Raw genomic sequence first — 24872 nt, 5'->3', positions numbered from 1 at the left:
CCTACAACAAACTGCACATATTTAAAGTGTACAGTTTAATACATTTTGAGATATGTGTACATCCATGAAACCATCACCATAATCAAGATAATGAGCGTCACCTCTAAAACATGCCTTCTGGCCCTTTGTTATTCCTCCCTACAACTGTGTGCTGCCTGTCGTTAGTCAACCACTGATTTGTTTCTGACTCTGTAGATAAGTTTTCATTTTCTACAATTTTATATACATGGAATTATATAATATGTACTCTTTGTTTTACCTGGCTCAGTTACTTTCATTCAGAATAATTATTTTGAAATTCACCCATGTTCTTCCATATATCAATAGTTCATTTCTTGTTATTTTTGAGTAGTATTCTGTGTTGTGCGTGTATCACATTTTGTTTGTTCCTTCACCTGATGGAGGAACATTTGGATTGTTTCCAGTTTTGGGCTATTAAACAAAAAAAACTTCTGTGAACATTGGTGTACAAGTCTTTGTGTGGACATGTGCTTTCCTTTCTTTAGAGAAAATACTCAGGAGTGAAATGGTTGAATTGTGTGGTAGGTGTGTGATTATTTAAAAACTTGCCAAGCTGTTTTCCAAAGTGGTTGTATGATTTTACATTGCCGCCAGCATGTGTGCAGGTTCTAGTTGCTCCACTCCCTCTCCAGCACTTAGTCTGGTTAGTCTTTTTTAGTTTTAGCCGTTCTAGTCTAGTGTTATCTCGTTGTCGTTTTAATTTTCATTTGCCTGATGACAGATGGTGTTGACCATCTTTTCAGGTGCTTATTTGCGTGCTGTATATCTTCTCGAGCAAGGTGTCTATTCAGATCTTTTGCTCATTTTTAAGTTGGGTTGTTTGTCTTATTGAATTGTAGAGTTTCTTACGTGTTGATATATCTTTTGCAGGTATTTTCTCCTACTCTGTGGCTTACCTTTTTACTTCTTACCAGTGCAAAGAACAGAAGTTTTTAATTTTAATGAAGTCTGTTTTATATATTTTTTTTTATATTTCCGCTCTTTGTATTGTATTTAACAATCTTTGCCAAAGCCAAGGTCACTAAGATTCTCTCTTGTGTTTTCTTAGAGATGTTTTATAGTTTTAATTCATCCCATGGTTTCTGTTTTTAGTTTTTTAATATGATGAATTACATTGATTTTGAAATGTTAAACTCGCCTTGCATTCCTTGGGTAAATCCCACTTGGTCATGGTATATTATTTTTATATACTGTTGGATTCATTTTGCTAAAGATTTCTTCATTTACATTTTTACATTTATGTTCAAAAAGGATATTTGTCTGTAGTGTTCTTGAAATGTCTTTGTCTAGTTTTAGTTTTTGGGTAACCTTGGCCTCAGATTGAGCTGCGTGGTATATACCCTCCCCAGTTTTCTGGAAGGGTGTTTCTAGAATTGGTGTTATTTCTTGTTTAAATATTTGGTAGAATTCACCAGTGAAGCTTTCTGGGCCTGAAGTTTTGGGGGCAGGTTTTTCTCTACAAATTCAATTTCTTTAGTAGATATAGAGCCATTCAGATTGTCTGTTTCTTTTGGAATGAGCTGTTGTAATTTTTAACTTTCACAGGTTTTGTCCATTTCATCTGAGTAGTCAAATGTGTTGACAAAAGTTGTTCATAGTATTCCTTATTATCCTTTTACTATTGATAGCAAATGTGGTGATGTCACCTCTCTTATTTCTGATACTAATTTTGTCTTTTCTCTTTTGTTCCATTAATAGTCTGGCTAGACTGATCTCAAAGAACTAGCTTTTGGTTTCATTGATTTTTTTCTCTGTTGTTTTTCTGTTTTCTTTTTCATCAACTTCTGCTCTTATTTGTTTCTTATGCTCACTTTGTGTTTAGCTTGCGTTTCTTGTCCTTATTTCTTAAGGTGGAAACTTAGGTCATTGCTTTGGTACATCGCATTTTCTCTAATAAAGGTGTTAAGTGCCATAAACAGCCTTCTAGATACTGTTTCAACTCTATGCCACAAATAATGACATGTTGTGTTTTCATTTTCATTCAGTAACAAATATTTCCTGATATCCTCTTTGACTTCTTCTTTGGCCCATTGCTTATTTAGAAGAGTATTATTTAATTTTCAATTATTTGGGGGATTTTCCAGGCTTTTTTTCTGTTATTGATTTCTAATTTAGTTCCCCTGTCAGAGAACATGCTTTGCATAATTTGAATCTTTTAAAAGCTTATCTGATTTGTTGTATGTCCCAGGATATGGTCTTGGTAAATGTTTCATTTTGACTTTAAAAGGATATATGTGCTGCTGTTATTGGGTGGAGTGTTCTATAAATGTTATCACGTTTGTTGATAGGATATGAAAGACTTGAACAACATTTACTGATTTTCTGTCTCCTTGTTCTGTCAATTATTGGTAGGGGTGTGGAAATCTCCCATTATAATTTTTTGGATTTGTCTGTTTCTTCTTTTAGTTCCATTGTTTTTTGCTCCTTGCATTTTGAAGCTCTTTTATTAGGTACATAAATGCTTAGGATTGTTATGTCTTCTTGATGAATGGACTCCTTTATCATTATAAAGCGGTCCTCTTTATCCCTGGGAATATTCTTTGCTCTGAAGTCTACTTTGTCCAATATTAATGTAGCCAGATCTTTTGACTAGTGCTAGCATGGTCTATTCCCATCCTTTTACTTTTAGCCTGTTTGTGTCTTTATATTTAAAGTGTTTGTTTTTGTAGACAACATACACTTGGGTCTTGCTTTTTTATAGTTTGATGATCTCTGCCCTTTTTTTTTTATTGTGGCAAAATATACGCAACATAAAAATTGCCATTTTAACCATTATAAGGTTTAGAATTCAGTGACATTAAGTACATTTACAATATTGTGAAACCATTGTGACTCTTCATTTCTGTAACTTTTTCATCATCCTAAACAGAAGCTCTATACCCGTTACACAATAATTCCCCGTTCTCCCTTCTCCCCTACCTTCTGTCTTATGAATTTGCCTATTCTAGGTACCTAAGATGAGTGGAATCATATAGTATTTGGCATTTTGTGTCTGGCTTATTTCACTTAGCATGTTTTCTAGTTTCATCCATGTTTAGCATATATCAGAGTTTCATTCCTCTTTAAGGTTGACTAATATCCCATTGTATGTGTTTATCACATTTTGTTTGGACACTTGGGTTATTTTTACCTTTTGACTGTTGTGAATAATGCTGCTGTGATCATTGGTGGACAAGTATCTGTATGCCACATCAATGCTTTGGGTGTATACCTGTGAGTGATTCCTGCTTTCATTTCTTTGGGTATATACCTATGAGTGGAGTTGCTACATCATATGGTAATTCCATGTTTACCTTTTTGAGGAACTGCCACACTGTTTTCACAATCTCTGCCTTGTAATTGGGGCATTTAGAACATTTACGTTGAATGTGATTATTGATATGGTTAGATTTAAATCTGTCATCTTACTGTTTGTTTTCTGTCTCATCTGTTTTTTGTTTCCCTTCTCCATTTCTTCTTCTTTTGGTTTAAGTATTTTTTATGATCTCGTTTTATCTCTTTTTTTAGCCTTTTAACTATTAATTCATTCAACCATCAATTTCTTCACTTTGTGTCCTTGGCTCATGCAGTCCTCCATTCGTTAGCTTTCTGATCTTGGGAAAATGACTTAAACTCTCCTAAACTCTAAAGAACTGGAGCTTCTTGCATTACACCGCACTGCTCCCTACCATCTCTATCCTCTGGTCATTTCTGTATGAGAGCTGAAATAAGGCAGAGTGTCACCTTGTTTGACCTCAACTGGAACGTGTGTGTTGATAGACTGAAATTTTTCACTGCTCTGCTCATGTTTGCGAATGACCGTGAGAATGCTGCAAATACTGATTTGGGATTCCAAAAAAATTTTAGTGAGTAGGTGAATTCACAAATATGAAACTTGTAAATAATGAAGATCAGCTGTATATGTACCACCTAGGGTGGTTGTGTGGGTTAAATCAATTAATACAAGTTAAGTTCTTCAAACAATGCCTTAACACAGACTCATTTGATGTTTCAGAAATTTATTTGGTAAGTTAGTTTTTAGTAGTTTGTATGTCCAGGTATAAGTGAGGATATTTTTATGTCTAATTTTTGGTGACATTGCATAGTGTAGAATTGTGCTCTTTTCATGTGGTGAAATCCAGGTTTCCTACCCTGCTTTTTTCCTGTCACTCCACTCGTCTACTTCATTTAGTCCTTTTTTTTGCAAACATGCAGGTATGGCTTTAAGGGCAGGAAGGATTAATAATGAACAAAAGCGATGTTGCTCCCTGACCCTACATTCTGCTTTCTTCAGTATGATGTTTTTTTTTGGAGCTGGCTACTACATTTTTTAGGCAGCTTTATTGAGATGTGATTCCATACCATACAATTCACCCATTTAAAGTTTATAATTCAGTGGGTTTTTTTAATATATTCGCAGATGTGTGTAACCATCACCACAGTAAATTTTAGAATATTTTCATCACCTCACAAAGAAGCCTGAACCCTTCAGCTACCATCCCTTTATCCCCTACCCCGTTTACCCCATCCCTAAGCAACCACTAAGCTACTTTTTGTCTCTATAGATTTCCCTATTCTGACTTTCCTGTGAATAGAATCATATAGTATAGGTTTTTTTTTGGCTGGCTTCTTTCACTTAGCATTATATTTTCAAGGTACATTTATGTTGTAATATATAATACAAAATATACCATTTTAACTATTTTTAAGTGTATAATTGAACAGCATTAAATATATTCAGGTTGCTTCATTTTTAAAATAAAGAGAAGACTATTTTTGATTAGATTTTTTACCTACTTTCTCTGTTCCCTCTCATAGAAATGTGTCTTTGAAAATTCTTTAAAGACACATTCAAAAGCATGCATGTGCTCATTCTTTCTACTCTCCACTTTTTCTAACATAGCTTGTAAGTATACGAGGCTTAAGTCTCATAGGTAATAACGTCCATGGCACATGATTTGTTTGTACAAGTAATGTTTCAAATGGTTATTCTTAAAAGGAACTACAAATCAAATATATTAAACTTGTTGATACTTTAAACTTCTTGATACTTTTAAGTTACTCCTAGTTTCTGCATATTTTGGGTTCACTTGATTATATCCAGTCTCTAAAGAGGTTTCTATCTGTTTTAAGAATATGGTACCTCTTTAAAAGACACAGTGAGTGAAAAGAGCAGGTAAGAAATATACTGTATGCTCACAGAGAAGGGTCTAGAGGCATACACATCAAAATACTGGTTGGCTATCCGTCAGAGATTGGCAAACTTCAGCCCTCTAGATTTGGCCTGTGAGCTAAGAATGGTTTTTACTTTTTTCTTTATTTTTTACCTTTAAAGGAAGATTAGCCGTGAGCTAACATCTGTGCCAGTCTTCCTCTATGTTGTATGTGGGTTGCCGCCACAACACGGCTGACTAGTGGTGTAGGTCTACGCCTAGGATCCGAACCTGTGAACCCTGGCCGCTAAAGCGGAGCATGCCAAACTTAAGCACTATGCAGGGGGCCGGCCCTGGTTTTTATATTTTTAAAAGGTTGTAAAAATGAAATAAAACATGAAAGAATATGCAACTGAGACCCTGTGTGTCCCGCACAGGCTAAAATATATATATTTACTATCTGGCCCTTTGCAAAAAACATTTGCTGATCCCTGGTCTAGGTATGATTGGGATTATGGGTAATTTTTATTTTTAAAATGGTTTGGTGAGTTCTTTTTTTATTTAGTACTTGTAATATTAAAATGGATCTTGCTTTAAAAAAAGCTATAATGTTCGTTTGGCTGGAAACAAATTACAGGGTTTAGAGTAGACTTGTTTAATCTTTACTCCTTTTGTTGCAGCATGATGAACTTGCAGATAGTCTTCCTTGTGCAGAAGGAGAGTTTATCTTCCTTCGTCTTGATGTTCTTCGTGAGGTATGTAGCAATAATCGTTGGAATCAGCCCTCTAAAGCAGAGTGCCATTTCATAGCTTTAATGGCAGCATTCCTTTTTGGTTGTAGTATTTGGAAAGAGAGCTCACCATGGCCAGCCTACCGCTCACATTTGATGTCGAGAGGAGCACTGATGACTGGGTCTTCATGTGCTTCTTTGTGGGAAATGACTTCCTTCCTCACCTGCCGTCGTTAGAGATTCGGTATGTGTGTTTGTGTGGGTTTTTAAACTACTGTTGTAGCCTTCTTGCTTACAGTGCGTACTGGTCCTAATACATAATGTTTGTTTCCTGGTGGCATGGAAGGTGCAGTTGACCGTTTGGTTAACATATACAAAAATGTGGTTCACAAAACTGGGGTGAGTTCATTCTTGAATAATTTCAAAACAGAAGTATTTGCTTTTATAAGAAGATTATTTTACATGTATTTTATCACTTACAGGATTACCTTACAGAAAGTGGTTATGTCAATCTGCAAAGAGTACAGATGATCATGTTAGCAGTTGGTGAAGTTGAGGATAGCATTTTTAAAAAGAGAAAGGATGATGAGGTAAAGTGTTTCTATTGCAGTAGCTAAATTGCTCCTCTCTCTAATATGCTGTGATGATCCTGTGATTGTACTTTTAACCTCTTTGAATGCATTGTTATATTATTATAGTGTATCAAACGCCAGTGTAATCATGAGTGGCCAGTGCTTTGATTATTTTATAAAGGCTGTGATGCTTGCTGTGTGGAACTGTGTATTGCACACTGTGTGAATTGCACTGTAATTTTTTTCTCTCTTCATAATCCTGATTAAGATAAAAATCCAAACACGTGTCTGATCAACGGGATGTGAAATGAGGGTTCCAAGACTGGGAGAATGCTGGGAATGAACTAGTGGATGCCATGTTTTATAGGAAATGTTGATGCTGTGGAAGTCAGGTGAAGACCTAGAAACTCTGTACTCTGGTAGTGGAGTGTAGGGGCCTCTGGGTTAGATAGCATCAGTCTAGGCAGAGGGTTGCAGCTCTGAGTAAGCAATTAAACATAAAAGAAAGAAATAAAATAATAAAGCACTTGGAAATTGATGACATAGGATGGAGTGAGTGCTTAGGTGAGAAGTCCAGTCTGGCTTGGACAGTTGGGAGTGTGGTTGGGCCGTTCATGAGACAGCAAGCAGTGGGGGTAGAGCAGGTTGGGGTGAGGACAAGGTAGAAATTGAGGTTCAGTTTGGAGATACTGAGTTGGAGGTGTCACAGGACACCTGAGAGGAGAAAAGTCCGTGAAGCAGTTAGATGGATATGTGTAAAGCTCAGGGCAGAAGTCTTTTGGAAGGAGATTTGAGAACATTAGCAGAATACTTCACGTCATGAGTGTGAAGTTGAAATCCCTGGAGCTTTGTATGGAGTTCAAGTGCCTCCAACAGAAACCTTAAGAAGCATAGATGTTAAGGAGAAAGGGGAGTCAGTTCTAGAGAGGTGGGAGGAAATCCCTGAAGAGATGAGAAGCCACTGGTGCTGCCGGAGGCGTCAGAGTGAGATAGGCCCCTAGTCCATGGCCAGGGGTTCAGAGGTCCTGAAGAGTTAGTGGGGTGGAGGGGCAGTAGCCTGGAGGCAGAGTAGGTTGCAGGGTGATTGTGCAAGAGTGGCAAGGGAGGCAAGCAGTGGGTAAAATGAGCAGATAGTAGCTTTTTAGAAAGAGAGTGAAGGAAATCCTTTTAGAAACTGATTTTATAAAAAGTCATATGGCTATTTTGAGCAAATAGCAACATAATAACATTGCTACATTGCTTCATTATCTCCTAACAGATTAAAACATGTAATTGCATCTGACAAGATTTTATATTTTCTTCAGCTTTGTATGCTATAGCTAGTGATCTCTTTTTTAGAACCTTGGGTACCATTTTATATAACAGTGTGAGTAGACTGTAAGTGTTCTTTTTAAAGCCTTTGGTACTTGGTAATGTTCTGTGATGGCAAGAATTTTTCACATGTAAAATTTAAATAGCATAACTGACTTTGTCTAGGATATCAAATGTCTATCAGGACAGCCATTTTTAACTAAGCCTTCAACAATTATGGTGGCTCCACCTGACCCGCTGCCATTTATGCTTAAGAAAAAACTACACATATGGTGTAGTACTTGGTGTAAAAGCCTCACGTTAGAACAGTCCTTTTATGTGGTTTTAGGTTACTCTGTACTATTAAGTATTGGTGATATTTGCCATTAGAGTGGGATGTATGGGATTTGATAGATACCAGAGTGCTTCAGATTTGAGTAATAAAGTTTCCAGCTGGCCTGGCAGAGAGGGCATTTTAAAGCTTTGAATCGTTTTTGGTATCCCTGACATCCTATGATGTTTGTCAGCATGGTTGGACATCGGGGAAATTTATGAACCCTCAGAAATTCAATATAATAGTATCTAGGTGTGTGTATTTTCCCAGGAAGTGTGTCTCCGGCTTTTGACAGACTTCCAAAGAAGTTCATAGCACACAAAAATTAAAGATCAGTAAAGTCCAACCAGGTGTACCTATTTTGCTTATGTGTAACTACCACCCTTAGAAATAGGTATTTAACTGACCAGCAGAATACATGGTAAAAGAGGAATACATCAATATTTATTATTAAAATTGAGCAGTTAGGTCAGAAATATGATGCTTTTTATGTTATGAGCTTTGATGTTTGCCTTTTGTCTTGCAAATCTTCTTCATTTATTCAGCATATATTTATTAAGTGTTTACCGTGTGCCAAATAGTATTCTGAGTGTTACTGATACAACAAAAAACAAAAGAAAAAAGCAGACAAAAATTCTTGACCTCATGGAGCTGATATTCTTCCACGGGAGATGGACAATAAACACAAAAACTAAGTAAAGTGTGTCATGTGTTAGAGAGTGATAAGTGCTGTGAAGAAAAAAGCAGATGAGGAAATATCTGGGAAGGTGGACATGAGGACATTGCAGTTCTAGAAAAGATGACTAGAGAAGGCCTCACTGACAGATGACTTTGAAGGATATGAGGGAGTAATCATGCAGGTGTTTGCCGGAAGAGCATTTCAGACAGAAGGAATAGCCAGTGCAAAGGCTCTAGGGCAGGAGCTTACCCAGGATGTTCAGGGAACAGCAAGGAGCCAGTGTGGCAGGCACAGAGGAAGCAAAGGGAAAGTAGTAGGGGTAGGAGAGGAGGTCAGAAAGATGATGGAGGGCCAGATCTGGTAGGACCCTATAGGTCATTATAAGAACTTGAGCTTTCACTCTGCATCAGTGGAGGGTTTTGAGTATAAAAGTGACAAGATCTGACACATATTATAAAAGGATCACTCTAGCTGCCCTGTTGAGACTAACTGTATGGAGGCAAAGATAGAAACAGTGAGCCCAATTAGACTCTTTTGCGATAATCCAAGGGAGCCAACATGGTGGCAGTGGAGATTGATAAGAGGTAATTGGATTCTGAACATGTTTTGAAGGTAAAACTAGTGGATTTGGCTGGTGAATTAAATGCTAGGGGTGAGAGAAGGAAAGCTATTAAGAATGACTCCAAAGCATTTTGTCTGAGCAATTGAAAAATGGTCTGAGCTACTGTGATAAAGAAGACTGGGAGGCACAAAGCTAGGGGTGGGGATGCCATTTGGGGCATGTGAAGTTTGTACACCCAAGTGGAGATGTTGAGTGGGGAGAGGTCCTGACTGGGGAGTCATCAGCACGTAGGTGGTGTTTAAAGCCGTGAGACTGGATGATCACTCCCATGAGAGTGAGAGTCCAAGTACTGGGTGAAGAGGAACGCCAATATTAAGGTGTTGGGAAGTTGAGTGAAGGCATTCAGCAAGAGTGAAAGAGGAGAACCAGGTGAGTGTAGTGTCCTGGAAGCCAAGTGAAGAGCACGGATCAAGAAGGAAGAGTCACGGTCAGATACGGACTGAAAACTGAGCAATGGATCTCACAGTCTGTGGGTCATTGGTGACCTAGATAAGTTTAAAGATGGGGCAAAAGCTTGATTAAAGAAATTGGTGGTTTTGCTGTCTTAGGAGGTTTTAAGGTCGTCAGTCACCATGTATCCAGCATTCAGCCCGTCTCCTGGCACAAAGCACAAATTTCAGATCTCAATAGGGTATTATATTGCAGGTGGCAGTACTGACTTGGAAGTGATGGAAGTGCAGCTGCTGGTAGAATGACAGTCAGTACAGGACCTGCTGGCCCCTGTTTCAGTCCACAGCAACAGCCATGGCCACCGTAGCTGTCGTCTCAGTGCCTTGATGCTCACAGAAACTTGGGCGTGGGAGGAATGCTTTCTGGGGTAAAGGAGGCCTTTGAGTGGCCCAAAGTAAGTGGGGAGTTACTTATTTGTATCTTCTCCGTATTGGTGGGCTACTTGCTCCAGGGTAAAACAGAGGGTCTTTGTTATGACTCTTGCATTCTTTCCTGAAATGATATCAAAAGCTATCTGAAAAAAATTAAGAGGAATAATTAAATTGTATCTAAACTCAATTTAGAATGCTCTCTGTCTATCTAAAGTTCTGATAAGCAACACTTTGAACATATAGTCCATTGCCTAGTTTAATTAGTTACGTTTCTGGGGTCTTCCTTTAAAACTTTGTCTCCCAAATCATTCCTGGTAATGTTGAACTCTTACATTTTTGTGTAATTATTTGACAGAATATGTGGATTTTATACTTTTAGGACAGTTTTAGAAGATGACAGAAAGAAAAGAGAAAGAGAATGAAGGTGAGTTTTAATTAATTTCACCAGATTGGCAATAACATACATTTACAATTTGGGAGGAAGATAGCTTTTTATTCCTTATCCAGTAGTTTGTTAGGGACATAATGTCTACCCAGCTGCCTCTTACCTGGAGAAAGAATGCTGGTGTCAGTTTTAAAGAAGTCCTTTCTAAGCTCTAGAGTCTGAGGGGATACACTTGATGGGCCAGAGGGGCCGGGTAGCACTTAGCTATTTGAAGTTTTTACGGTAATTGGGTACTGTTTTTGTAATAAAAATAGTTAGCTCTTTGTATCTTCTTGAAAGTTACTGCACTCTGTGTATATCCTTGTCAGGTTACTCTTCCTAGAACACAACACTCGAAACTTGGTTGTTTCTCTGCTCAGAAATTACCAGTGACTCCTTAGTTCCCGCAGAATCCAGTTCTGTCTTAGTCTGGCGTGCAGAGCATACTATGATCTGGTCAAGTTCTCACCCTGCTTTCCCCAGTTGTCTTCTAAATATACCAGGTCCCTCCTGACTCAGAGCATTGCCTTTGTTTGGTCCCTCTCAATGGGTTTCTGACTTCACGGCTCCCTCCCATCTTACATTTTCCACGAGGCCTCCCTATTGCTTCCGCTTGTAATCCAGGTTGAGCAGTCCTTCCTTTTAACTCTAGTGCTTCTCGCTTGTGATATTTGTTTTCTTAGTTAATTGCATAACACTTTATAGTCACTTAACTTCTTAAGTTTTTGTTTTTCTTGTCTTCCTTACTGGATTTTAAACGAATGGAGTTTGGGGACTACCTTTTATTATATTTTATTAGAATCAAGCAATTTCAGGAACCTATAAGGGAGAAAAGTAGAGTTATTTATTGTTGCAGGTGGGTTCAAAACCACTTAGATAGGGAAGGGCATGTTTGATGTCTACCTTATGTATTATTATTTTCTTTCAGTCAGAGTCTGTTTAAAAAATATCTTTTATCAGTCACCATGACTGTCACCTACTGTAGCTATAATCATAGCTCTAACTAATTGGAAACAAAGAGTTAAATTCCATCGAGGTGAAGGATAAATAGAAGTTATATTTCCTAAGTATAAATCAAACTCTTGGCTTATTTTTTTACCTTAATAGTTATCTTTATTTGCCTAAAATTGTGTCTTGAATGCATTTTGAAATTGTAAGTGAACATAAGGGAATAACCTAATGAGATTTGAATAGCTTCTATATATCAGAAAAGTGTATTATATGTACTTTTATAGCAGAGTTATTAAATATTACAGACTATTGTTTACAGGGTAAGTTACCATCAAATCAAACTGTAGACAACCCTGTAATGTTAACGGAAATCCATTTCGTCTTTAAAGAGCTTACAGCAGGGACTCTTTTCCATTGCCTTCGTTTCTTCCTGTCATCTAACTGTGTTGTGATTTAATTTTAATTTCTACATTCATTTCCATTTATGTTAGAGAGATCAACCAGCTTTCACTCCTGGTGGAATATTAACCCCTCATGCCTTGGGTTCAAGAAATTCACCAGGTTCTCACGTAGCCAGTAATCCGAGACAAGCAGCCTATGAAATGAGGATGCAGAATAATTCTGTAAGTAACTTATTTTTATGTAGCATTGAAGAGTGGTGACTTTCAGATGCCTCTTACAGTTGTGTGTGAATTTTATCACTTAGCCTGGAGTTGTTTTGTTTTATAGTTTTTCTCAATTTCTTTTGCCTTGAGATATTTTTAACTCTGTTAAATCCTTATTAATATGAAAATATCTAAATGATGTGAAAGAAAAGAACATACATGTGAATGTGGATAGCTAAGTGGCTGCAGTGTTTCTCTAATGCAGTGGGGCCACAGTGCTTCCTGCTTCTCCAAAGGTACTGGGTGGTGATGGTGCTAGAAGCATGACAGGACATCCAAATGTCTCATAGCTAGAGCAAGAGAAGAGGGTGGTTTTGCTGCCGTATTTCCCCTTTCCTCCCAGGGATCAGTTATGGGCATTTTGCAGAATAGCATTCCTCAGTTTGTTAAATACAGGTATTCCTCACTGCCTAAACTCTCACTCTCCAACTCAGACGTGGAATATATCTGAATACATATTTTAAGGTAGCTCTCATTATCCACATTTTTTTTAGAGCTCTTTTTTTGTTGCTAGGAAAGATTTGCCCTGAGCTAACATCTGTTGCCAGTCTTCCTCTTTTTTTCCCCCACCTCAAAGCCCTAGTACGTAGTTGTATATTCTTGTTATAAGTCCTTCTAGTTCTATGTGAGCCGCCACCTCAGCATGGCTACTGTCAGACAAGTGGTGTGGTTCTGCGTCCAGGAACCGAACCTGGGCTGCCAAAGCAGAGCGCGCCAAACTTTTTTGTGAGGGAGATCAGCCCTGAGCTAACATCCGTGCTAATCCTCCTCTTTTTGCTGAGGAAGACCGGCTCTGAGCTAACATCTATTGCCAATCCTCCTCCTTTTCTTTTTTTCCCCCAAAGCCCTGGTAGATAGTTGTATGTCATAGTTGCACATCCTTCTAGTGGCTATATGTGGGACGCGGCCTCAGCACAGCCAGACAAGCGGTGTGTCAGTGCGCGCCTGGGATCCGAACCCGGGCCACTAGTAGCGGAGCACACGCACTTAACCGCTAAGCCACGGGGCCAGCCCTGAGCACGCCGACCTTTAACTACTAGGCCATCAGGGCTGGCTCGGTTGCTCCCTATTTATAAACTCAGGAACTGAATGGATTTGCCTCATGGTATTCCTCCTTATTTGAACGTTGTAATCCAGACTGCAGAAGCAAATCGTCTCAGCCAGCAAGGCTATGCTCTGTTCAGTAGCTTCCTGTAATGGCAGCAGACCATGAGCTCAGAGCACCCGGCAGGGCAGCAGCAGGGGTAAGGGAACAGACCGTGAACTGATGTACACAGACAAAAGGTAATCAAAGCTGTTGCTTATTTCAGGCTAGTAGGCACGAGAGAAAGAGAGAATGTTGTAGAGGGAGGAAAGATATTATATAAGGTACAGTATCCTATGTAAACTTTTGCTATGATATATCCAAGGAAATTACATAAGTTGGGATATTTAAATTTCATTATTCTAATAGTTATCCTATTGATGCTCAAATCCTTTATCACAAGGCAACCCTATATGTGAAATTTTTGCCATATCATGAGACTGGTTGAATTTATATTCCCGTAAATTCACACTTAGAAGTTTTAGGACCTTAGATTTGGAATTTGGAAACAGATTTTGCATCTTCTGAGAGAAGCGGCTGGGGTTTCTGTTGTGTTTTTGTTCTGTTCTTCCTTTCTTGTCTTATTCCTTACACCATTGACAGAGTGGGATATGGAGAGTCAGTGAAAGGTTTTGCAATGAGATGCTTGTGTAGAATGGAAAAAGCTGATGTCCATCATTTAAGATTATAGTGACTACCGTCCTCACAGAATGAACTGAGAGTGACTAGTATTGCTAACACCACGTTGATGATAAAATGCTTTTTTCTTAATCTCAGGGAGGCAGGTAGGTTTAAACTTTGCCAGCTATGATTGCTTTGAGAAAGATTCCAATATTCAGGCTCCACAGGATTAGACTATATTGATTAATAATGTCTGCCATGGGAATAGGAATGGGGAGATTGGTGATTAGGTTGCTTATTTGATCCTGCCTTAATTCTCCTTGACACAGTTATTTCTACTGGAATCTTTGCATAGAGGAGTTTTCATCTAGAATGTGTTGAATTTAAGGAAATCATGAAGCCAAATGACCAGTTTATTTAAAGGAAGCCTTTACAGTTATGGATTTTTGCTGTGTTATTTTTTCTGAGCTGTTTGGGTGTGCTGGGCTCCAGTACTTGACTGGTATCTACTGATGGTCAACATGGTTAATGTTTTATTAGATAGCTTCTGTTTCCTCATAAATTTGTTTTTAAATTTTGCATTCTGAAGTGTAGTTTCATTATATTTGCGACCATTCTCAGTTTAATAAACTTTGATTGCAAAAACAGCTTTTTAAAAAGAAATTTGAATGAATTGGTATGACTCTGGTATGTTTAGGAAAGAATATTTCTGAATACTTTTGTTAGTAGAGATAGAGCAGAAAAGAGCAGCAGATCTTTAGCGTTAAAGAGCAAACACCTTCTTTTCTTCTTTTTTTCCCTTGAAGGTGTATTATTTTTGTTGTCTAAAGATAATTTATATCTTGTTTGTGAATTTGGGAAAGATTGCTTTGTTTACACCTTCTCTGTACTTAGATGATTGACAGGAACATCACTCTCCTAATTTAATCCAAATGGATTAGTGTTGTTTAAAATCTAATAGAGACGACTTCCTGAATGGTTAACCGCCATGCGCCAGGCAGGCAGCTTTGATGTTTACAGATATTGTTTCATTTACTCCTTGCTATAACCTGTAAAGAGATAGAACAGTATCGTCCCTGTTTGAAGTTGAGGCTGACAGAGGTTAAATAAATTGCCCAAGGCCATACAGCTGTTAAAGGTTGGACTTGGTATTTCAGACTCAGATGTGTCTGCCTGAAAATACCCATCTCATTTTCCAAGTACAACAGTGCCTTCCTGGATTTATTTTTATTGTTTGTGGGTTTTTTTTTTTTGGTTTTTTTTGGTGAGGAAGATTGGCCCTAAGCTATCATCTGTTGCCAATCTTCCTCTTTTTGCTTGAGGAAGATTTGCCCTAAGCTAACATCTGTGCCCATCTTCCTCTACTTTTTATATACGTGGCTGCCAACGAGTGTTTTAGGTCTGTGCCCGGGAACTGAACCCGGGCCGCTGAAGCAGAGGGCCCCAAACTTAACCACTAGGCCACAGGGCTGGCCCCTGTTTTCTTTTTTCTTTTCTTTTCTTTTTTTTGATAGTATTAGCCATACAGTATCATGAATAAAATTGATATTATACATCTATTAAAGGAAAGTGTTGTGAGCTCTATGTGAAATATAGTTTTGCTTTGTTGTAACTTTCCTTGGCCTTTGGTGTGAACTACCTTCATGCTGAGGTTTTAGTTACAGTATCATTAAAATAGGCTCCTGAGTTCTCGATTTAAAAATAATTTACTTGAAATATCTAATATACTGTGAATAACAGAAGAAAAACTTTACCATGAAAACATTTTCTGCCACTTAGGTTTTTGGTCATTTAACATTAAAGTTGCAGAACATTTTAATTTTTGTCTGTGTGTGTGTGTGTGTGAGAAAGATTGGCTCTGAGCTAACGTCTGTTGCCAATCTTTCTCTTTTTGCTGAGGAAGTTTGGCCCTAAGCTAACATCCATGCCCATCCTCCTCTATTTTGTATGTAGGATGCCACCACAGCATGACTTGCTGAGTGATGTGTAGGTGTGCGCCCGGGATCTGAACCTGTGAACCCCGGGCCGCTGAAGCGGAGTGTGTGAACTTAACCACTATGCCACCAAGCTGCCCCTAATTTTTTAGTTAAATATTAAAATACTTTAGGGTGCTACTATGTTCATTGAGTTAGGTACAAAGGAAAGATAATGGTAAATTTAAAGTGGTATCCAAGTCTTTGAAATAATAAAAGCTGCATTTTTCTAAGATGACTAATAGATTTTATTTGTACAATGAATTTTAAAACAACATGTATAAAATAGTTGAACAGATATCTGGCGGAGTCTCATTAAACTGTTGCTTTCTAGAATGGTTGTACTAGGTTGAACCACTTACATCTAACTTTATTCTCACCAGCATTATTTTATGTATTAATTTATATACATATATATATATATTTTTCCCCTTACAGCTTTGTTAGTTAATTGGTGGAAAGTGATCACAAATTCATAACACGAGGGAACCACCAAAGAAAAAAAATGTTCAAGTCCTATAATTAAAAAAAAAAAAATCTATGAAATTAAGTTTTTCTTATTTCTTGTGAAGCAGTTTTTACCCTAATGTTCAAATTCTTTTGAGTTTAAGCGTAGGAGGCTTGGTACTATATTATTCTTTTTTGGAGAGGTGGAGTAGGCCAAGATCAGTCTTTATACTTTCTAAATATATTTACCATATCTATTTAATAGCTTTAAAAAAAATGTATTACTGTGAAGCATGGTGGTAACAGTAGTTGGATGTAACTTCTTATATGAAATGAATAATTAAATCTTTCCTCTGTAATGTCATAATTGTCTACAGAGTCCTTCAGTATCTCCTAATACGAGTTTCACTTCTGATGGCCCGTCTCCGATAGGAGGAATTAAGCGAAAAGCAGAAGACAGTGACAGTGAACCTGAACCAGAGGAAAACGTCAGGTGAAGCCATTTTTTGGTAGCACTTTGTTAGCAAATTGCTGAAATAGACGCCATCTAATTAATGCTATTTAGCTTAGAGCAGCAGTGCCTTCAGATGCTTGCCTGTGATCACCAGTAATTAATGTGGAGGGTTAGGGTAGTCAGTAAATTCCAGTGAGATGTGTAAGCTATAGCTGTTAAACTGAAGTAACTAGATTAGTATGCATGCTGGTTTTCGTCCTCCAAGCCGCTTTTCCCTCTGAGACCAGGCACTAGGTCGGCTAGACATGAGGTGTTTAGCTCTATGTGATCTGAATGTTACTGTTATGAGATTAAATTTTCAAGCTGCTTAACCCAGAAAGTTCAGTTACATTTGGTTACTTGATATAGTTTGTTTTAATCATCTCAATTGAAAAGTTTCTTCTTTAAAATGAAATATGCAAAAAGCTTTTGGTTAAGAGATAAATGTATTTTTTTTTTTTTTTTTTTTTTTTTTTGTGAGGAGATCAGCCCTGAGCTAACATCCGCCAATCCTCCTCTTTTTTTTTTTGCTGAGGAAGACGGCCCTGGGCTAGCATCGGTGCCTATCTTCCTCCACTTTATATGGGACGCCGCCACAGCATGGCTTACCAAGCAGTGCGTCGGTGCGCGCCCGGGATCCGAACCAGCGAAGCCCGGGCCGCCGCAGCGGAGCGCGCGCACTTAACCGCTTGCGCCACCGGGCCGGCCCCAAGAGATAAATGTATTTTTAAAAACCACGAACTTGCATATGCACAACTATATTTCATGACAGAGAAGTTTCCCATTAGCTATATACTTAAAATTTATAATAGGAAAATTGGATTCTTTAATTTATACAGAAGTTTGAGATCATTATATAATAAGATTAACAGCTTCTTGTGTGATTAAATCTGGATTTGCACCCTGGGCTCAAGTGCAAACGGCCAACAACCTCAATAATTGTAACTCATTTAGAATTTTGCAAAATGATTTATTTCAAAGTTAAACAGTAGTGGTTCACAGCTCATGCTTCTTTTATAGGACGTGGATGATGTGTTTGTATTTATGATTAGAAACTTCAGAAGTGTGATGTCTGGTTCTGTATTTTCCCAACATCTTTTGATGTCAGATTCAGAGATCTGTGGTGACTTGTGATTGAGCATTTACCTGATCTGAGTTTTTATCCTCTGCTTCTGCAACTCTTGGAGTATATTTTTTGTTTTACCATGTAGCCATCATGGTCAATATCAGCTTAATAGTTAACTTGATTTTTTTAGTACTTTATTGTTTAATTTTGGTGCTGAAGATAATCAAAGTAGAATTGCTTCTATCAAGAAATGCTTGGAGTTCTTAGCATTTATTTCATTAATAGTTTCTGTAAAATAGTGATATTCAACATTATGGATAGAAGATATTTCTCCTAATTGATGTTCTGTAAATCTTTTGCGTGGGGGCAAAGTTAAAATTGGTATGGTGTAGAGGCCGGCACGGTGGCACAGCAGTTAAGTGTGCACACTCCGCTTCGGCGACCTGGGGTTCGCAGGTTCAAACGCTTGTCAACCCATGCTGTGGCGGCATCCCCTATAAAGTAAAGGAAGATGGGCATGGATGTTAGCCCAGGGCCAATCTTCCACAGCAAAAAGGGGGAGGATTGGCATTGGATGTTAGCTCAGGGCTGATCGTCCTCAAAAAAAAAAGTAAATAAAAAAAATTGATAAAGTGTATTCTGAAACATGACTGCAATTAATTAGTAAGATCTGGCACATGGTAGAAAAGAGCCCTTAATGGAGAATCATCCTGACGTTCTTGATCGTTCTTGATTTTTTTTTAGTATTCTTTGGCATCTTTAAATCTTTCAGAGATTGAGAAATGAGTACTTAAAAAAATAAAAAAATATACTTTGAGTGAAAATGTGGTTTTTCACATTGTATTTTCAGTGATTAATGAAAATTTAGTGAATTGATGACCTCCTTCTAAGTTTTACCAGAACGTGTGTGTGTGTGTGTGTCCGTGTCCTTCACTTATGCCAACAACGCTTTGCTGAATGAGGGAGAAGGCCCAAGGATAGGGAGAGTAGGTATATACATAATTTCTGCCTGGCTTCTAGATTATTCTTTTTCAAAAAAGTAATTTAGTTGACTTTCTTTGTGTAATCTAGATATACTTTAACAAACTGAGGAACTTGAACTATATAAAATATCTTCAGTATTTGCATCTTAAAATGTAGTTGTAGAATTGTTCTACAATCAAAAAAACATGTAAAACAGTATGAAAATCTGAGCAAACAAGTGTTGTGTATCTACTTTAATAAATGGTTATTCTCTTTTTTTTTTTTTTTACTGTAGTTTTGTAATGATCTTTCTAGAATCAGTGTTTGAGTTTTTAACGTTTAACTATCTTTAAGTTGATAATAAATCCTGTGAAAGTGGACTTTTTAGAAATAATTAAATGAAGCTATGTTAATATTACTGTTTAACTCATTTACATTTTACCTGGATATTAAGTATAAATTGATTTGGATGATGAATTGGTAGCTAGTTACTAAAAGTGTATGAATTCAACATGAACTGGCTTTGCCTGATTTTTAGGCTTTGGGAAGCTGGTTGGAAGCAGCGGTACTACAAGAACAAATTTGACGTTGATGCAGCTGATGACAAATTCCGTCGTAAAGTTGTACAGTCTTACGTTGAAGGGCTCTGCTGGGTTCTTTGATATTATTACCAGGTACAAAATGAATATTTTCCTCTAAATCTCTAGTTAATCATTTTAAGAAAATAGTTATTTCTATAATAGTGTGTGTTGTTGAGCTATATTCTGAAATTGAACCCAGACTCATATTTTCAAGCTTCCTATAAAGAAATTCATTACTTTAAATAAGATTTGTTTGTAAAGCCTTTGAAGCTCCTTAGGTGTTAATATATAAACGAAGCTAATTTTTGTTATGCTAAAGAATTTCAGCATTAAATACTGTGGTTGAGAGTACTTGGTCTTTAAAATTATTAAAGTTTATTGTTTTGTTTAATAGGAATAAAAAATAACAGAGTAACTAATACACAGTTGCTAAATGACTGAACAAAGGACAAAAGCCTGGAAAATAACTGGTAAGAATTTGAAAGGAATTTGAAGGATACCATTTCCTCCATATAGAGTAGTGATGTTACATGAAGTGCATTCTCATTGGAGTAATCTGTATCTGACTTAAAGCTTTTGAAAATGAGATGTCAGATTGGTGAGCGATTAGGCGGACATATAGGGGATTGTAGCACTGGTAATACCTGGTTTCGTGCTTGGGGAGTGAAGCAAATTTGATGTGACTTGGGAATAGGTGAAGTTTGTTGGAAAGTAGAAAGTAATTTAATACACTAAGTATCAATTGTAAAATATTCTCATTTCGTGTTTTACTCCGACCCTCAACATTTTTCTCCCCAAAGCTCCCAGTACCTAGTTGTATATCCTAGTTGTAAATCCTTCTGGTTCTTGTATGTGGGACACCGCCTCAGCATGGCTTGATGAGCAATGAGTAGGTCCGAGCCCAGGATTCAAACCGGCGAACCCTGGGCCGCTGAAGTGGAACGTGTGAACTTGACTGCTGTGCCACTGGGCCGGCTCTGACCCTCAGGATTTTAATTCACTAGGCGCAGAGTCAAAACTCATTTCAGGAAGGCTTCTCTTTTCTTTGAGTATAACTTACTGTTTTTTCTTTTTGATTGGTTTACTTAAATATTTTTAAAGTAAAGAGAAAGTTGTCACATGAAAATATAATAGGGAATTGTAAAATGAAACTTTTGGCTCTTTTACTCTCAGTCACTCTTCTAGTGATGTCCCTTAGCCACCTGTACACTCAGTGAGTGTCAGCTGCAGTTGTTCTTCATTTTATGGGATGATAGCAGCTCTCGAGTTGGAAAGAAATGTCACCAAACACATTTTAAGGATAAAAATCTTCACCAAATTGTGTTTGTTAATATAAAGTTTGGTATTAACTACTGATTATTAAAGATGCTTTGCAGTATTTTTTAAATCAAGGAGCCGTTGATACGAAGTAAAAGTTTAGATTTAATCCAAACATCTTTTAGGACTCATGGAAAAAAATTAATATATGGAATGTATACCAGAAGTCATATGTTTTATCAGTAAAATATTATAGGTTGATAGTTTAATTTTTTTGTCTTTACCGTGTCCATCATTAACATAGATTTGTTTTTGTTGTTGTTTTTTGTTTTTTGTCTTTACCGTGTCCATCATTAACATAGATTTGTTTTTGTTGTTGTTTTTTGTTTGTTTTTACTGATTTTAGGGCTGTGCTTCCTGGAAGTGGTATTATCCATTTCATTATGCACCATTTGCTTCAGACTTTGAAGGTATTGCAGACATGCCTTCTGATTTTGAGAAGGGTACTAAACCGGTAAGCTTGAGTATTTAGAGGCATAACATTTGTAGAATTTTGGCTTAGATAAAAATTGTGTCTTATCTTAAATGTTTTTTCTTTCTTGCAGTTTAAACCACTGCAACAACTTATGGGAGTTTTTCCAGCTGCAAGTGGTAACTTCCTACCTCCATCGTGGCGGAAGCTCATGAGTGATCCTGTGAGTGTCTTAGTTTTTGAGTGTGTTGATAACTGGATTTTTGTCGTACATTTTGCTAGCACTAGTCACAATTGCTTTTGCATCTTATAGTTACAATAGTGAAGTCCAGAAACAAAGTAAAAATATTTGGATTCTTCTGTGTATTTTTTACTACTTTTTTTTCCCTGCTTTCCTTGGCCATCAGTACCCTACCCAGTAAATAAAATTGATATGTGTTTGGGAGAAATTCTTATAACAGTCATTTTGTTCTCAGCATACCTGTAAGTCATTATTTTTCTTGGTTCCAGCCATGTGTGGTGGGTACCAGAGCATGAAGGCTGGTTTACCTGCAGTCACCGCTGCGTGTGTTTTGTGTCCTAGCTAGAAAGAGTGACACCCAGCTGAGAAGTAGGAATTATTAGAGTTAATAAACTCTTCACTGTCTTGGGCCCACAGTCGTCAGTTCTAAAATTCTTTTATAATAAGACCTTTTTATTTTCATCTTTTAAAATAAAATTGTTGATTTTGTTTTTACTAGGCCCGGGATTAGTGACCTGATATCTTAATAACATTTTTTAAAAGGAGTGAAACTTCATTTTCTTATCAGGCCTGATAACTCGAATGAAAGTTGTATCAAATTCTTTATAACAGAAATATGTGACTTTTGTTTTGAATCTTTGCTTTTCTCCCTGATACAGGAGTGTAGTATAATTGACTTCTACCCTGAAGATTTTGCTATTGATTTAAATGGGAAGAAATATGCCTGGCAAGGTAAAATTTAGACATTATTCCTTTTGGTTAAAATAATTTTCTCCTTTTGGTAAACTGTAAGCAGACATGATTTATGGGATGAAAGAATTTCTGTAAAAGATAAGTATTTTAAAGATTATATGTGAAATTTTGATATTTTTTCATCTAACCTGGGATTAGCAATGATTAACAGTGATTTTAATAGTAGCATTTTGATAAACAGTAAATTGAGTTGAAATAGATTAATGATTATATCTTTTGTCTCCTTTGTGATTAATTAATGGGATGTGGGACATGCTCCTTCCATCAGTAGCTCATTGACACCTTTGAGGTTGCTGAGAGTTGTAGAAACATGAAGTGTCCATGTGGAGATTCACTTATACTCTATGGAAACTTTTGAAAAAAGTATTAGAAATTTCGTTTAAATACTTGGCGTTGATCATTACTTAAAGTTTATTTATTATTTACATATCTATTTTCTCATTCTTTCTGTTCACAGATTTTGTAAGAATGACAATATAAAATTAGTACTAAATTTAAGCTACTGTTTATCACTCACCAAATGTGTGATGATGACTGAATGTAAAACACAGTGGAGAAGTCTCTCACACAGTGAGCCAACGATTATTTCACACCTAAGCCCCTTTCAGCAAATTATTTTAACCTTTTCTTCCACCATATATTTTTCTAGGATAATAAGCAGTTTGGTAAAATCGTGTTTTCACTCTTTTTCCTTTATTATTCCCTGTGATGCAGATGACCAGTAAAATGACTCAAAGAGAATTGTGGCACAAAGGGGGATAAATAATAATTTATAAATTGAAAATCATTATTTTATGAGATTTTAGGGTTGAGTTTTGGTTATGTAGTAACAGAAATTTCATATTACTTTAATGGAATGATAATGAGAATTGCAACCTATTGATTGGGGTTGTGTAAGTGTTGTGGTCATATTTTGTTATATGTAAGTGGATTGGGGCCTTAGGTTGTTTTTGAACGTGTTTTGTGGAGGATGTTTTGATTAAACTGGAAGGAGAAGAGACATAGGAGAATGGGAGGCAGTAAAGTAATAATATAAATACATAAATAAGTAAATATATTTATGTAAGTGTTTGTTAAATAAATCCTTGCCTGGATTTTTTAAATAAATAAGTAAATATATAAGCATGCAGATGACTTGCTGAGTATATCAATGTAGTATAAATCATCCAGAGGAAAAGGAAGGCAATGCACAACAGTTAGAGTTTCTCCACATCCTTGCCAAGATTTGTTATTTTCTGTTTTTTGATAGTAGCCATCCTAATGGGTGTGCAGTGGTGACCACTGTGTTTTTGCTTTCCGTTTTCCTAATGATTAGTGATGTTGAACCTTTTTTTCATGTGCTTATTGGCTATTTCTGTCTCTTCTTTGGAGAAATATCTATTCAAGTCCCTTGCCCATTTTTGAATTGGGTTTTTGTTGTATTGTAGGAATACTTTATATATTCTGGACACTAATCTCTTATCAGATATATGATTTGCATGTATTTTCTCCCATTGTGTGGGTTGTCTTTTCACTTTGTTGATAGTGTCCTTTGATGCACAAAAGTTTTTAATTTTGATGAAGTCTAATTTTTGTTGTGCTGTTTGGTGGTGGTTGCCTGTGCTTTTGATGTCATATCCAAGAAATCATTGCCAAATCCAATGTCATGAAGCTTCCTCCCTGTTTTCTTCTGAGTTTTCTAGTTTTAGCTTACATTTAGGTCTTTGATCCATCTTGAGTTCATTTTTGTATATGGTATAAAGTAAGGGTCTAATTTCATTCTTTTGTGTGTGGATGTCCATTTTCCCGGCACCATTTGTTGAAAAGACTGCCCTTACCCCATTGAATGGTCTTGGCACCCTTGTTGAAAGTCATTTGACCATGTATGTGAGGGTTGATTTTTGGGCTCTCTATTCACGTGGTCAATATGTCTGTTCTGGTGCCAGTCAGTACCGAACTGTTTTAATTACTGTATCTTTGTAGTAAGTTTTGAAATCAGGAGGTGGGAGTCCTCCAACTTTATTTTTATTTTTTAAGATTGTTTTGGCTATTTGGGGTCTCTTGAGATTCCAGATGAATTTTAGGATGGGTTTAAACTCAGACCTTTAATATTTCTATATTTTTATATGTTATATAAATATTTTTATTTATTAGACTGTAGCAAGAAGACATCTTTCTTGAGGTAAAATTTAGTACTATTAGGAGATAGTCATTTCTGCATATGTATTTAAAACTTATCGGAAGTCATGATAATAAGTAAGTTCTTGTCTAAGTTGAGTACATCTTATTTTTTTTTTAATTTATTTTTTTTAATTTATTTATTTTTCCCCCAAAGCCCCAGTAGATAGTTGTATGTCATAGTTGCACATCCTTCTAGTGGCTGTATGTGGGACGCGTCCTCAGCATGGCCGGAGAAGCAGTGCGTCAGTGCGCGCCCGGGATCCGAACCCCAGGCCGCCAGTAGCGGAGCACGCGCACTTAACCGCTAAGCCACGGGGCCGGCCCAAGTTGAATACATCTTAAAATGATAGAAGATAAAATATATCTGGGTACTTTTTCAACATTTATTGAACATATGTTTTTGCAATGTTGTGTTTTCATAATATTTGCTTAGTATGTATTAAAGGAATATAGCATAGTCATTTCAAATGCTGTATTTTTCTACATAAACAGAGAATTTAAGTAATTTGATCAAAGTCA

At 36.9% G+C, this 24872-nt stretch overlaps 1 pseudogene; it reads left to right on the top strand.

Moving 5' to 3' along the window:
• Positions 1 to 6361: 6361 nt before the first annotated feature.
• Positions 6362 to 24872, top strand: part of LOC131402633 (5'-3' exoribonuclease 2-like) — a 30683-nt pseudogene continuing 12172 nt past the window's right edge.

This window comes from Diceros bicornis, unplaced genomic scaffold (genome assembly GCF_020826845.1).
Source record: "Diceros bicornis minor isolate mBicDic1 unplaced genomic scaffold, mDicBic1.mat.cur scaffold_199_ctg1, whole genome shotgun sequence".
NCBI lineage: Eukaryota > Metazoa > Chordata > Mammalia > Perissodactyla > Rhinocerotidae > Diceros > Diceros bicornis.
The sequence above is the reverse complement of the archived record's forward strand: the minus strand, read 5'-3'. Positions and strand labels throughout refer to the sequence as shown.